The 12,060-nt window shown below is 37.0% G+C and overlaps 1 pseudogene; it reads right to left on the reverse strand.

Moving 5' to 3' along the window:
* Positions 1-854: 854 nt before the first annotated feature.
* The window catches only part of LOC125868518 (uncharacterized), a 17,989-nt pseudogene continuing 6,783 nt past the window's right edge, over positions 855-12,060 (reverse strand).

Consider the following 12,060-nt stretch of genomic DNA (forward strand, 5'->3'; position numbering starts at 1 on the left):
AGAAGTAGCTTCTGTAAAAGTATTATGGAGGAACCAACAAGTAGAAGAAGTTACATGGGAAGCGGACGAAGCAATGAAATTGAAGTATCCTCGTCTTTTCCAGACCGATGAGAAAGATGAAAATGTTGAGTTAAGGCGTTAACAAGTAAGAATAAGTTTATATGTTCAATGTGACTAATAGAATTACTAACTTAGGCTTGAACTTGTTTGGGATGGATAACCATGCTAACATTCGAGGATGAATGTTTTAAGGGAGGGAGGATGTAACAGTCTGTATTATGCATATGCTTGTTCTATTCTTGTGATACTTGGCATAGCCGTATAGTATAGGTGAGGGACTATGTTTCTTATATGATTAGCATTTGTTTAAACTAGCTCGGAAGGTGATGTCAGCCTTGCACGTTTCAGTGAGCTAAACTAGTAGGTGACAAGTAGGTGCATCACATACTTTGACTTATTGACCAGTCCAAAGGACCAAGTAGGTGCATCACCTACTTGAGCTATATGGATCTAGTTAAAAAGGCCAAGGTTTATGGATCAGATTGGGCCTTTGCTAATGGACTCACTTGAGGCCCAAACAAAGTTAAATAAAAGGAAAATGAAATTTAAGCCCAACAGCCAAATCTGCCAAGGCCCAATATATTTAAGCCCAAGTGAAAGCTAGTAGGTGCATCACCTAGTTTGACCTTTTGAGCTGCTTGATGTACATAAGCAGGTGCATCACCTACTTGATCAATTAGTGGTTGAAAATGGACCAAAATGGGATGTTCTAGAGGATTATTTTTTTACGGTCAAGAAGGCTTCATATAAACCCAATTTGAGCTGATCTTTTCACTTATTTTAACATACAAAATTCACAATTCACTCCAGCTCTCTCTCCCTTTTCTCTTAAGAATTAAAACAGTAGCCTTAAAGTTCTTTCTAGGGTTCTTGAAGAAATCTTCATATCTGCAAACCAAGGTAAGAGTAACACTTATGGATTTACCTTAATTCTCCCATGGAAGACTAGAAAACATGTTATTCATGCTCAATTATAAGTAGAAGGAAGAAGTTTCCACAAGCTACTACTTACTTTCCTTAATTATTAAGATACTTTTCTCTTCTTCTTTGGGTTAAGTGTGAATGGAAGTTGAGGTTCTAGAGGAATTCAAGTTATAACGAGAAGTTGCGGAAATTGAGGTAAGGTGACTGCTCCATTTTCTTCCTNTCTCTTCTTCTTTGGGTTAAGTGTGAAGGGAAGTTGAGGTTCTAGAGGAATTCAAGTTATAACGAGAAGTTGCGGAAATTGAGGTAAGGTGACTGCTCCATTTTCTTCCTCCTTATGTATGAGTTTGAGTGAAGAATTATGGGTGTGCTGTCATAAAAAAACTCAAGGGGTGGTGAGTTCAATAATTGGTTATATGATAAAGAATATTTGAGGTTGTTTTATGTGTATTGTTGTTGGTGCAACTTGGGTAATCTTGCAAAATGATATATAATGTGTATTGGGCAGAGAAGGAGGATGAGCCGATACACATTATTTAAGAAGTGTATGGGCTCATTACCAGTAAGGCTGGGCACCGGAACGGGTTGTACCGGTACAGTTCCGGTTCGTTCCGATCCGTTAGTATTCGGGACGGGATGGGATACACTGAACCGGTACACGGAATGGAACGGTATCATGATTTTGTACCGGTACCGGTTCATTCCGGTTCCGGTCCGGTCCCGATAAATCATTTTTAATTAAAATAAAAAATAATATTTTTGTCATTATTTACTTTTATTAGCATTTCTTTTTTGTTTATTTAATTTTTTAAAATTACAAACTTAAGTTATTTAACTTACAAGTTATAAGTATAACTTATTAACTTATAAACTTCAAAAGATTCAAATCTTTAAAACTTATAACATAACTACATAAGCTCAAAAACACTAAAAAAAAAACTTTATTAAACTTAACTTACAAACTTATATACGTAAAAATTTTAAAAAATATCTTTAAAATAAACTTAAGTAAAATTATTATAAATTTTAAAACTCAAATACTATAATATATTATAACTTAGAAAAATTAAAAAAAACATTCGTATTTTCGTAATTCAAAATAACTCAAAAAAAATAATTATTTTTTGAAATAGCTATATGTGTCGTCCCGTTTATCCCATCCCGTTCCGTTCCGGTCCATTCCGGTCCGTCCCGGTTCTATCCCGGTATATAGTGGAATGGGATGGAACTGAGCCTCCATCCCGGTAGTTCCGGTCCGGTTCATCCCGATACCGATCAACAACCCGGTGGTCGCATTCCGGTCCGGTGCCCAGCCTTAATTACCAGTCAAAGTTAGTTGCTATTTTATGAGGCTCAGGTGTGATAGCTACTAATATTAGTTTGTCATGACTTACAGATTAACACCTAAAAGGGGAGACTGAATCGTGATAGTTATATTGGTCAAGGAATAAGGTATGTAAGGCTATTCGATTCAATATTTTTCGGCATGAAATTTGATATTTGCAATCAATATCAATAATGGAATTTCTCAAGTTCTATTCCTAGTAAAGGAAACATAGTGGCAACGTACGATCTTCAAATAGCTGACAATATTTCCCCCTCCCCTTAGTGTATAGAATTACTTCATTATATGTTCACCACTCTATACTTGTGTAATTATCCTCCTATGTGCTGGTATAGAAATGGTATTTGCAAAAGCAAGTTTGGTGAATCCTCCTCATAGTCAGTTGAAGTCAATTGTGTCATTTAAGCTCACCAGTAATGCATTGATGTTACATAACTCCTTATGTCATTGTGACTTCCTTGAAGTATTATTTTCATGTCTTCCACTACTGGTCCGTAATTCCAAATATAAAAAATGATTATGACCACCAAAACAACAATCTCAAAGATTAAAGAATCTAACTAAAGCAATTTTTATAATTATGGGTGGCAGCTCAGCAGCGAAAGCCTAGCATTGGCCGATCCCAATTTGGTGAGCTCCAGATTGATTCGGAGTTTTACAGAGTCCTTGGTAGATTCATTTTGGTATTGTATCGTAGTTAAGAGTATGGCGAGGTATGTCCCGACCTACTCTAAGTTTTTTCTATCTTTTAGAGGCTTTGTAGACTTATGTATACGGTTCAATTGCATCTTAACAAGTTGTGGTCTCAGCGACCAAGTCATGTATATAAGTTTTAGGTCTACTTATGTTGTTGCATCCTACGTGAACTTGTCACAAGATTGTCTTAGTTATATGCATAGTTAAGCACAGGTTACATGCTGGTTCTCTCGGGCCTTTAGGGCATCGGGTGCCCGTCCGTCTTAAAGGGATGTGAGGCGTGACACCTAAACCTTAGGGCTAAACCCTAAGAAACCCTAAACCTTAAGAAATAAAAAAACCCTACAAAACTCTTAAAACCCTAAACTTTTAAAAACCCTAAACCCTACAAAACTCTTAAAACCCTAAACCCCAATAACCCTATAAAACCCCTAAGCTCTAAGAACCCCTTAAAAGTAAAAAAAACCAAAAAATCCTAAACACCTTAAACCCTAAAACTAAAAATTCCTCTAAACCTAATAAAACCCTAGAAAATCTTAAGCCCAAAATTCTAAATCCTAAAATCCCTTAGAAAAACTTTGCCCTTAGAAATCCTAAACGCTAAATCATATACCCTAACAAAACTCTAAATCCTTAACTCTAAACCATAGGGCTAAACCCTAAAACCCAAACCATATGAAACCCTAAACCCTAAAATCCATTAAGACCCCTAAAACTATAATACCCGAGGAAAAACAATAAATCCCTTTAAACTCATAAGCCCTACAAAAATCCCTAAACTTAAAATCCTATGCCCTAAACTAGGCCTACCTAACCCTAAATCTTAAGAAATCCAAATTCTTAAAAAAACCATAGAAACCCTAAAACATTTAAAAACCCTAATCATAAAAATCATAAACCTAAAAAAACCCATAAACCCTAAAAAACTCTTAACCTAAAATCCAAAACCCTAAACCTTAAACCTTATACCTTAGGGCCTAAACCCTAATCCTTTGGCCTTAACCCTAAACATAAAGAAACCCTAAAAAAACCCTAAACCTATAAAATCCCTAAGAAATAATAAGCCATTATATACCTTAAAAAAAATTCAAAAAAAAATCTTTAAACCAAAAACCCTAAACCCTAAACCCTAGACCAAGAAACCCTACGAAATTCTAAACCTTAAACCCTTATCAACCCTAATATCCTAAAACCTAAGATCCTAAACCCTAAACCCTAAAAAATCAGTAAGAAAACCTAAACCCTAAAAATCATTTAAAAACCTAAAAAAAGAACCTTTAAAACCCCTAAACTAAAAGGAACCCTAAATTCAAAACCCTAAACCTTGAACCCTAAACCCTAAGAAACCCTAAATCATAAACCCTTAAAAATCATAAGCCAAAACCCCTAACCCTAAGAAAACCCCAAACCCTTCAACCCAAAAAAGCACTAAGGAACCCAAAATCCTAATAAACAACAAAAAAAAACTTTAAAAACTCTAAACCTAAAATATCTTAAACCTAACAAACCTAAACCCTATTCTAGAAAAACCCTAAACCTAAAACACAAAACCATAGACCCTAAATGACCCAAAAAATAACCTAGGAGACCTTAAATGATCAACTCAAATCCTAAGAAACCAAAACGCTAAACCATAGGGATAAACCCCCAACCCTAAGCCTTATGAAACTCTAAGATTCCCTAAACCCTAAGAAATGCTAAATCCTAAGAAAAACTAAACACTAAAAAACAACAAAAAAAAAATTAAAACTCTAAACCTAAAAAACCTCTAAAAAACCTTAAACCTAACGAACCTAAACCCTAAACCATTGAAAAACCCTAAACCTAAAACACTAAACACTAAACCCTAAACCCTAAATGACCCAAAAAAAACATAGGAAACATTAAATGTTAAAACTCAAACCCTAAGAAACCTAAACCCTAAATCTTAGGGATAAACCCCCAACCCTAAGCCTTATGAAACTCTAAGAAATCCTAAACCCTAGGAAAAGCTAAACACTAAAAACCTTTAAAACCCTAAAACTAAAAATCCCGAAAACCAACCTTAAAAACTCTAAAAAAAATTCCTTAATCAAAAACCCTAAATCCTAAGCCCTTAGGACTCATATATCGTAAAAACAATAATGATCCTAAAAAATCTTTCACAATCCTAAATTGAAAAAACTCTTGACCAAAAAAAATCCTAGAAAAACTTAAGTTGTAAACCCTAACCTAAAAACCCTTAACCAAAGACCTAAACTCTTATTCATCATGTTCAGATTATATCATTGTTCAATATGCTCTATTAGTTATATATATTTGTTCAGCTTTATTATATCATGCATGCTCAGTACCATTCAGCAATATCAGTGGTGAGTTTTCATTTTTCGAGGATGATTTACATGTTTTATATTCAGTCTTTCATTTTATTTTCAGTTTTGCTAGAGTTAGTTGGGGGCATGTCCCAGCATCTCTAGTCAATTAGAGGCTTTTATTCAGACATTGTTTTTGTCACTCCCCGAGGTTACCCTCCTTGACGTAACACGGGACCTTGGATCACGAGTGACCCCAAGCTAACCTTGAGTTGGCATATCAGAAGCATATTAGATCAACACCTTTAAAAGCCTAAACCTAAGAAATCTGAAGCCCCTAAGAAACCCTAAACCCTAAACCCTAAGGAACACTAAACCCTAAACCTTAGGGAAACCCCTAAACCCCAAGACTTATGAAACACCAGCTAACCCTAAACCCTAAGAAATCCTAATCCCTAAAAACACCTTTAAAAACACTAAACCTAAAAAAACCCTAAAACCCCTAACCCCTAAAAATCCTAAATCTAAATCCTAAGCCCTAAACCCAAAGAAACCTTAATCCCTAAGAACCCCTAAAACGTAAAAAATCATAACAATATTGAAAACCCCTTTTAAAATCCTAAACCTAAAAAAACTCTAAACATAAAAAATTCTACAAAAGCTTAAGCCCTAAGCCCTAAACATTAAAAATCCTTAAATAAAAAACTTAGACCCTAAACCCTAAATCCTAAGAAACCCTAAATCCTAAACTCTTTACCCAAAGAAACCCTAAACACTTCACCCTAAACCTTAATGATAACAACAAGGTTAAGGGAGATCACAAATAGAGAATTGAATATTAGAATGCGGAAACACAAAGAAAAGAACCAAAAAAAATTAACTAAAGATATTGGAATTTAGAAGGAAAGATCCACGAATTTCCAAGGATTAGATGTTCTAAGGCCTTGAAAAGATCCAAGTAACAACGTATAGATTTATGGAAGAAATCTAACGCCTTTACTTGAGAAAACGAATCAAAATGATAGATTCGGATCTTGACCGCTTTATGAGTAACTAAAGACAATAATTAGTATGTAGAAACTAATCACCTTCTAACGAATACCAAAAAGAAACCAAAGATATCACAAGAAGAAGTTACTTTATACCTTAAACTATGAAAGTAGTAAAGGTTTAAAGATAAATTCTCAAAGAACAAGTCACAATGGTTCAAAGAACTCTCTCAAATATTATTAATATCAATCTAAATTGTCTTTAATGAATGAAAAGGACTCCTATATATAGGAGAAGGGGAAAAAACATCCAAGAAACCCTAAAAAGACAAATACAAGGAATCCTACTCTAGAAAGGAAATAAAGTAACCTAACTAGGAACAAATTTAGTACTTCTAGGAAAGCATTAAATGGTACTTAGGAGACCATAAATAGAATAAGGAAAATATTAATAACCTATATATATATATAAATAAATAAATAAGGTAAATACCAACTAGGAAAAGAATATTGACAATATTGGAAAGTTTGACTAGTCTTCTCTCAAAACTTGGGCGGAAGCAACTCTTGTTGTGGCTGATTCTTGGACTCTTCTTGACCTTTTTTGTACGAAATTGGACCTTAAAATTCCTCATCTTGGGCTTGAATTTGGGCCACCAAATAATTGTAGCATTTGGACATTTCCTCTCCCTTGGGCTTGAGCTCTTCTTCCTCAATAAGACACCTTTGGATCAGCGATTGAAGCCCATTGAGCTTATCAGACTGAATAGGATTTGAAGAGCTGTCACGATCATTCACATAAATTTCAGTGAACTATTGAAGCTATCAGTGTGATTGATCAGCTTATCATTGAACTCCTTGGTTTGAGATCTTGTTATGGGCCTCCTTGGAGTTTCTAAAGCTTCATCCTTGTCCTTCAATGGAGTAGAGCTTCCTTGGATGCTATCATTCCCCTCTTCTTGAAGAGAATTCGTCCTCGAATTCAAATCTGCATCAAAATGGGAAAGATCAGAAACATTAAAAGTAGCACTAACTTGGAACTCACCAGGAAGATCAAGTTTATAAGCATTGTCTCCAATCCTTTCAAGGACTTTGTATGGCCCACTTCCTCTAGGATCTAGTTTGGTCTTTCTTTTGGAAGGAAATCTTTCCTTTCGCATATGCACCCAAACCAAGTCACCAGGTTTAAAAACAACATATTTTCTGCCCTTATTCCTTCGCAATGCAACTTCCTTGTTCTTCTTTTCAATTGCAAGCCTTGTTTGTTCATGAATTTTCTTCATCATATCAGCCTTCTTCTTACCATCAAGATTAGAAAAATCATTAGTAGGCAAAGGCAATAAATCAAGAGGGGTAAGGGGGTTGAATCCATATACAACTTCAAAAGGAGTCTTACCAGTAGAAGAATGGAAGGTCCTATTATAAGCAAATTCTACAATAGGTAAGTAATCTTCCCAAGAAGTCAACTTTCCTTTCAAAACAGCCCTCAACATGTTCCCTAAAGTTCTATTAACCACTTTTGTTTGCCCGTCCGATTGTGGGTGACAAGATGTAGAAAATAGCAATTTAGTTCCCAACTTTCCCCAAAGAATTCTCCAAAAGTGACTTAAGAACTTGGCATCCCTATCACTAACAATAGTTCTAGGTATTCCATGCAATTTAACCACTTATTTTACAAATAAGTCAGCCACATGAGATGCATCATTAGTCTTTTTACATGGGATAAAACGAGCCATTTTATAAAATATATCTGCTACCACAAATATACTATCCTTACCATACTTAGTCCTTGGCATCCCCAATATGAAATCCATAGAAATATCAATCCAAGGGGAATTAGAATGTAAAGTGAGGGACTAGATATTTCTACATTTTTCTTAATGTAAAAACGTTCATAAACCCTTAAGAGAATGAAATTCATTTCATATATCTCTCAGTTGTTCTACAGCAATTTACTCCCAAAAAGAAACCCTAGAAGCTCCAAAGTGCTGGCCAGAAAGTTCACCATTAAAAATCTAAGAAAACCCTTTATTTTTCGAGTACAAGTAGGTGTAACATCTCCCATCTTAAGAAATTCAAGAGGAGGAACTGATTTCACCTTAAGGTAAGGCTACTGCCATATGTTAATTTTTTCATCCCTCTTTTGTGCTTGAATTGGTTAGGGGATTTTGTATGTTCCTTTTACATGGTGTGAGATTGGGGAATGTTCTGGTTAATTGTGCATGTTGGGACAACCATGGAGGGGAGTCCCCTTTAACTCAATTGTTAGCCCATTTGAGCATTTTAAATGTAATGTTAGTTGGATGTTCAAGGGACAGTGGTCGGAAACCATGAGTTCATATTGCTACTGCCACATTCTGACAATTAGAAACTGATTTGTGTATAGTAACATAAGGAGGCATGTGCAGAAGTCATGAGAACTTGTTAAAGGATAAAACGATAAAGGGTGCAGTAACGTACCATCTAATTGGGCGTTGCATGAGCTTGCTGCCTGCAACCCCTTTATATATTGTTTTGCATATGTTATAAAGCCCGAGGAGTTTCAGGGGACCTTATTAGAAGGTCGTATTTTATATGACGTTATTAAAGGAGAAGAGGTGGAATGCATACCATCAGTTTGATAAGTATGGGTTTGCTGCCTGATTACTATTTGTCAAGTTTAAGTAGCCCAATCTGTTGGTTAGCTACTAATATTAGTTGTGTTACTTATTTCATTGTAGATTAATAATCGGAAAGGAAGGAGGTTAATTCATTGTACTATCTGAGTGGTACAGCAAGGTATGTAAGGCTATTCGATTCTATATTATTTGGCATGAACTCTGCTTGTGGCACTACCAACAAGTGAGCTTCCTAAGTGCTCTTTCAAGTAAAAGTCACTTAGTGGCAGCGTACAATCCCAAACACAGCTAACAATAGTTCCCCTCTCCTTAGTGTGTCGAATTGCTTCAATATATGTGCATCTTTACTTTTCCAAGTATTGGTATGAGAAAAGGGTAATTTCAGCAGTAGCTTTGTGATTCCTCCTGTCAATCAAATGAGGACCATTGTGTCATTTGAGCTCTTATGTAATTCATTAGTGTTACATTTCCATCTTGTGTTATTGTTATTGCCCTAAGTGCATATTCACATGTTTCCTACTACTGATCCACAGTTCTGATGCTCAAAAATAATTATGACCACCAAAATAACAATCTCAAAGATTAAAGAAACTATATGAAGCGGTATATGTGTAAGGGTGGCAGCCCAGGGGCAAAAGCCTAGCATGGGTCGATCCCAATTTGTGTATAAGGGTGGCAGCCTAGGGGCGAAAGCCTAGCATGGGTCGATCCCAAATTTATATATTTGAGGACAGCATCTCAGGGGTTAAAATGCCTAGCATGGGTCATCCTCTTTTACCACTGATCAGTTGGTTATTTGTATCACATGCTTTACAGAGATCGCAATGTAAAGAAAATTTACAGAAAAGAATATAATGTACATGATCCCACAACAGCAACAAGGGTGGTCTTTAATCTAATCTATGCAGTTACATATTGATACTTGATTTCAATTGAGCTCTTGTTTACATATGTTATTGCCTTACATATTCAGTACATTCTTCGTACTGACGTCCCTCTCGGGGGACGCTGCATTTCATGCTGGAGCCACAGGTACTCCAGCTAGTAGACCTCCCCAGTAGGAGCACAGGACACTCAGCTGCTATTGGTGAGCTCCAAGTTGATTCGGGGCTTAATCGAGTCTTTGGCATCTATTTTGTTACCGTATAGTAGTTAAGGGTAAGGCGGGGCCTTGTCCCGACCTAAACTAAGGTTGTCTATCTTGTAGAGGCTTTGTAGACTAATGTATAAAGTTTGGTTGTGTCTTGTCTCTTAACAATTGTGGCCTCTACCGCCAAGTGTTGTATATAAGTTTTGGCCCTATCTATGTCGGTCTTTTATCACTACAGGGCATATAAGCTTGTCATAGCTTCATAGTTATCATAGTTAAATGTATGGTAAGTACATGTTTTAAGTTGGTTCTCCCGGGCCATTTAGACATCGGGTGTCTGTCCGTCTTAATCAGATCTGAGGTGTGACTAAAGTGGTATCAGAGCAGGTCATCCTAGGGAGTCTACAAAGCCGTGTCTATGTAGAGTCTTGCTTATGGATGTGTTGTGCACCACATCTATAAACAGGAGGCTACGGGACAAGTAGGAGTTGCTTCTATTTTTTTCATCTTCTAGATCGTGCGATAGAGCCATATTGTAGGTGGATTATATCTAACCTCTAAATTGTTTTATTATAGTAAAAATGTCGGTTACGAGAAGGAGTAAAAATACAGGCAAGCAAATAGATGTGGCTGCCGGAGAAGGGAGTAGCCAATCATTACCTAGACAAGCTGATCAAAGTGAGGCTCAAAATGAGTCTCTATCACAGACTTCCCCGACTCCTCCATCTCCAGATGATTTAAAGAGGGAAGCAGGACCTCGAGAACCCCCTATTAATACTACTGAGCAAGAATTAAAGAATGCAGTCCAATTATTGACTCGTATAGTTGCTGGCCAAGGGCAAAGGCAAGAAGGTCCAATTGCAGGTACGAGTGGTGCACATAGGGCTGCTAGTATGCGGATACGTGATTTTCTTAATTTGGACCCTCCATCATTCACCGGGTCAGATCCTTAAGAAGATCCGCAAGACTTTATTGATCAGATTCAACGAACTTTGGATGTTATGCATGTAAGTGGTAAAGAAGTAGTTGAGCTAGCAACATATAGACTCAGGGGTATGGCTATATTGTGGTATGAAGCTTGTAAGCAATCAAGGGTTACAAATGTACCTTTAGCTAGTTGGAAAGAGTTCAAAAAGGCATTTCTTGACCATTATCTGCCATTAGAGATTCGAGAGGCCCGTGCTGATCAGTTTTTTAAATCTCCACCAAGGGAATATGAGCGTGAGGGAGTACAGTCTCAAGTTTAATTCTTTATCTAGGTATGCTCCTAATGTAGTGTCTACTATGGAGGATAGAGTTCATTGATATGTTGACAGATTAGATTCATATTTGGTTAGAGATTGTACCATTGCTTCTTTGAATAAAGACATGGATATAGCGAGGATGCAAGCTTTTGCACAAAAGTTGGAGGATCAAAGGCAAAGAAGAATGGCACAAGAGTCGGAAAGAGGGCAGTCCAAGAGGGCCAAATCTACGGGGCAGTTTACCCAATCTCAAGGTGAGTTTAAGCCTCGATTTTCTAATAGACCGCCTAGGCCATCATTTTCCTACTCTACAGCTAGTGCTCCACCCCGAGGGTCTTGGGGCGATCAGTTTGGGCAAAGAGGTGAAAGTCAAAGCTCAAGAACAACGGGGTACCACGAGGAGGGAATTATGAGCCAATCAAGACCTCCTCGACAACTTTGTATACAATGCGGGAGAAATCACCTAGGCACATGTAGGTTTGGGACAGATGCTTGTTTTTGGTGTGGTACACCGGGACACATGATGAGAAATTGCCCTCAAAGGGGCATGGGTGGTATAGCACAACCTGCTGGATCGATTGCTGCATCGTCTTCATCAGTTCCTTCTTTAGGCAGGGGTGCACAAATGCCTGCAGGTCATGGTAGAGGTGTTAGAGGGGCAGCTAGTTTTAGTGGAGTTCAGAATCGCACGTATGCCCTAGGGAATCGACAAAATTTGGAGGCTTCACCGGATGTGGTTATAGGTACATTATCCATCTTTTCACATATTGTATATGCATTAATTGATCCGGGGTCTACACTAT

Source organism: Solanum stenotomum, chromosome 6 (genome assembly GCF_019186545.1).
Source record: "Solanum stenotomum isolate F172 chromosome 6, ASM1918654v1, whole genome shotgun sequence".
In the NCBI taxonomy this organism is placed as follows: domain Eukaryota; kingdom Viridiplantae; phylum Streptophyta; class Magnoliopsida; order Solanales; family Solanaceae; genus Solanum; species Solanum stenotomum.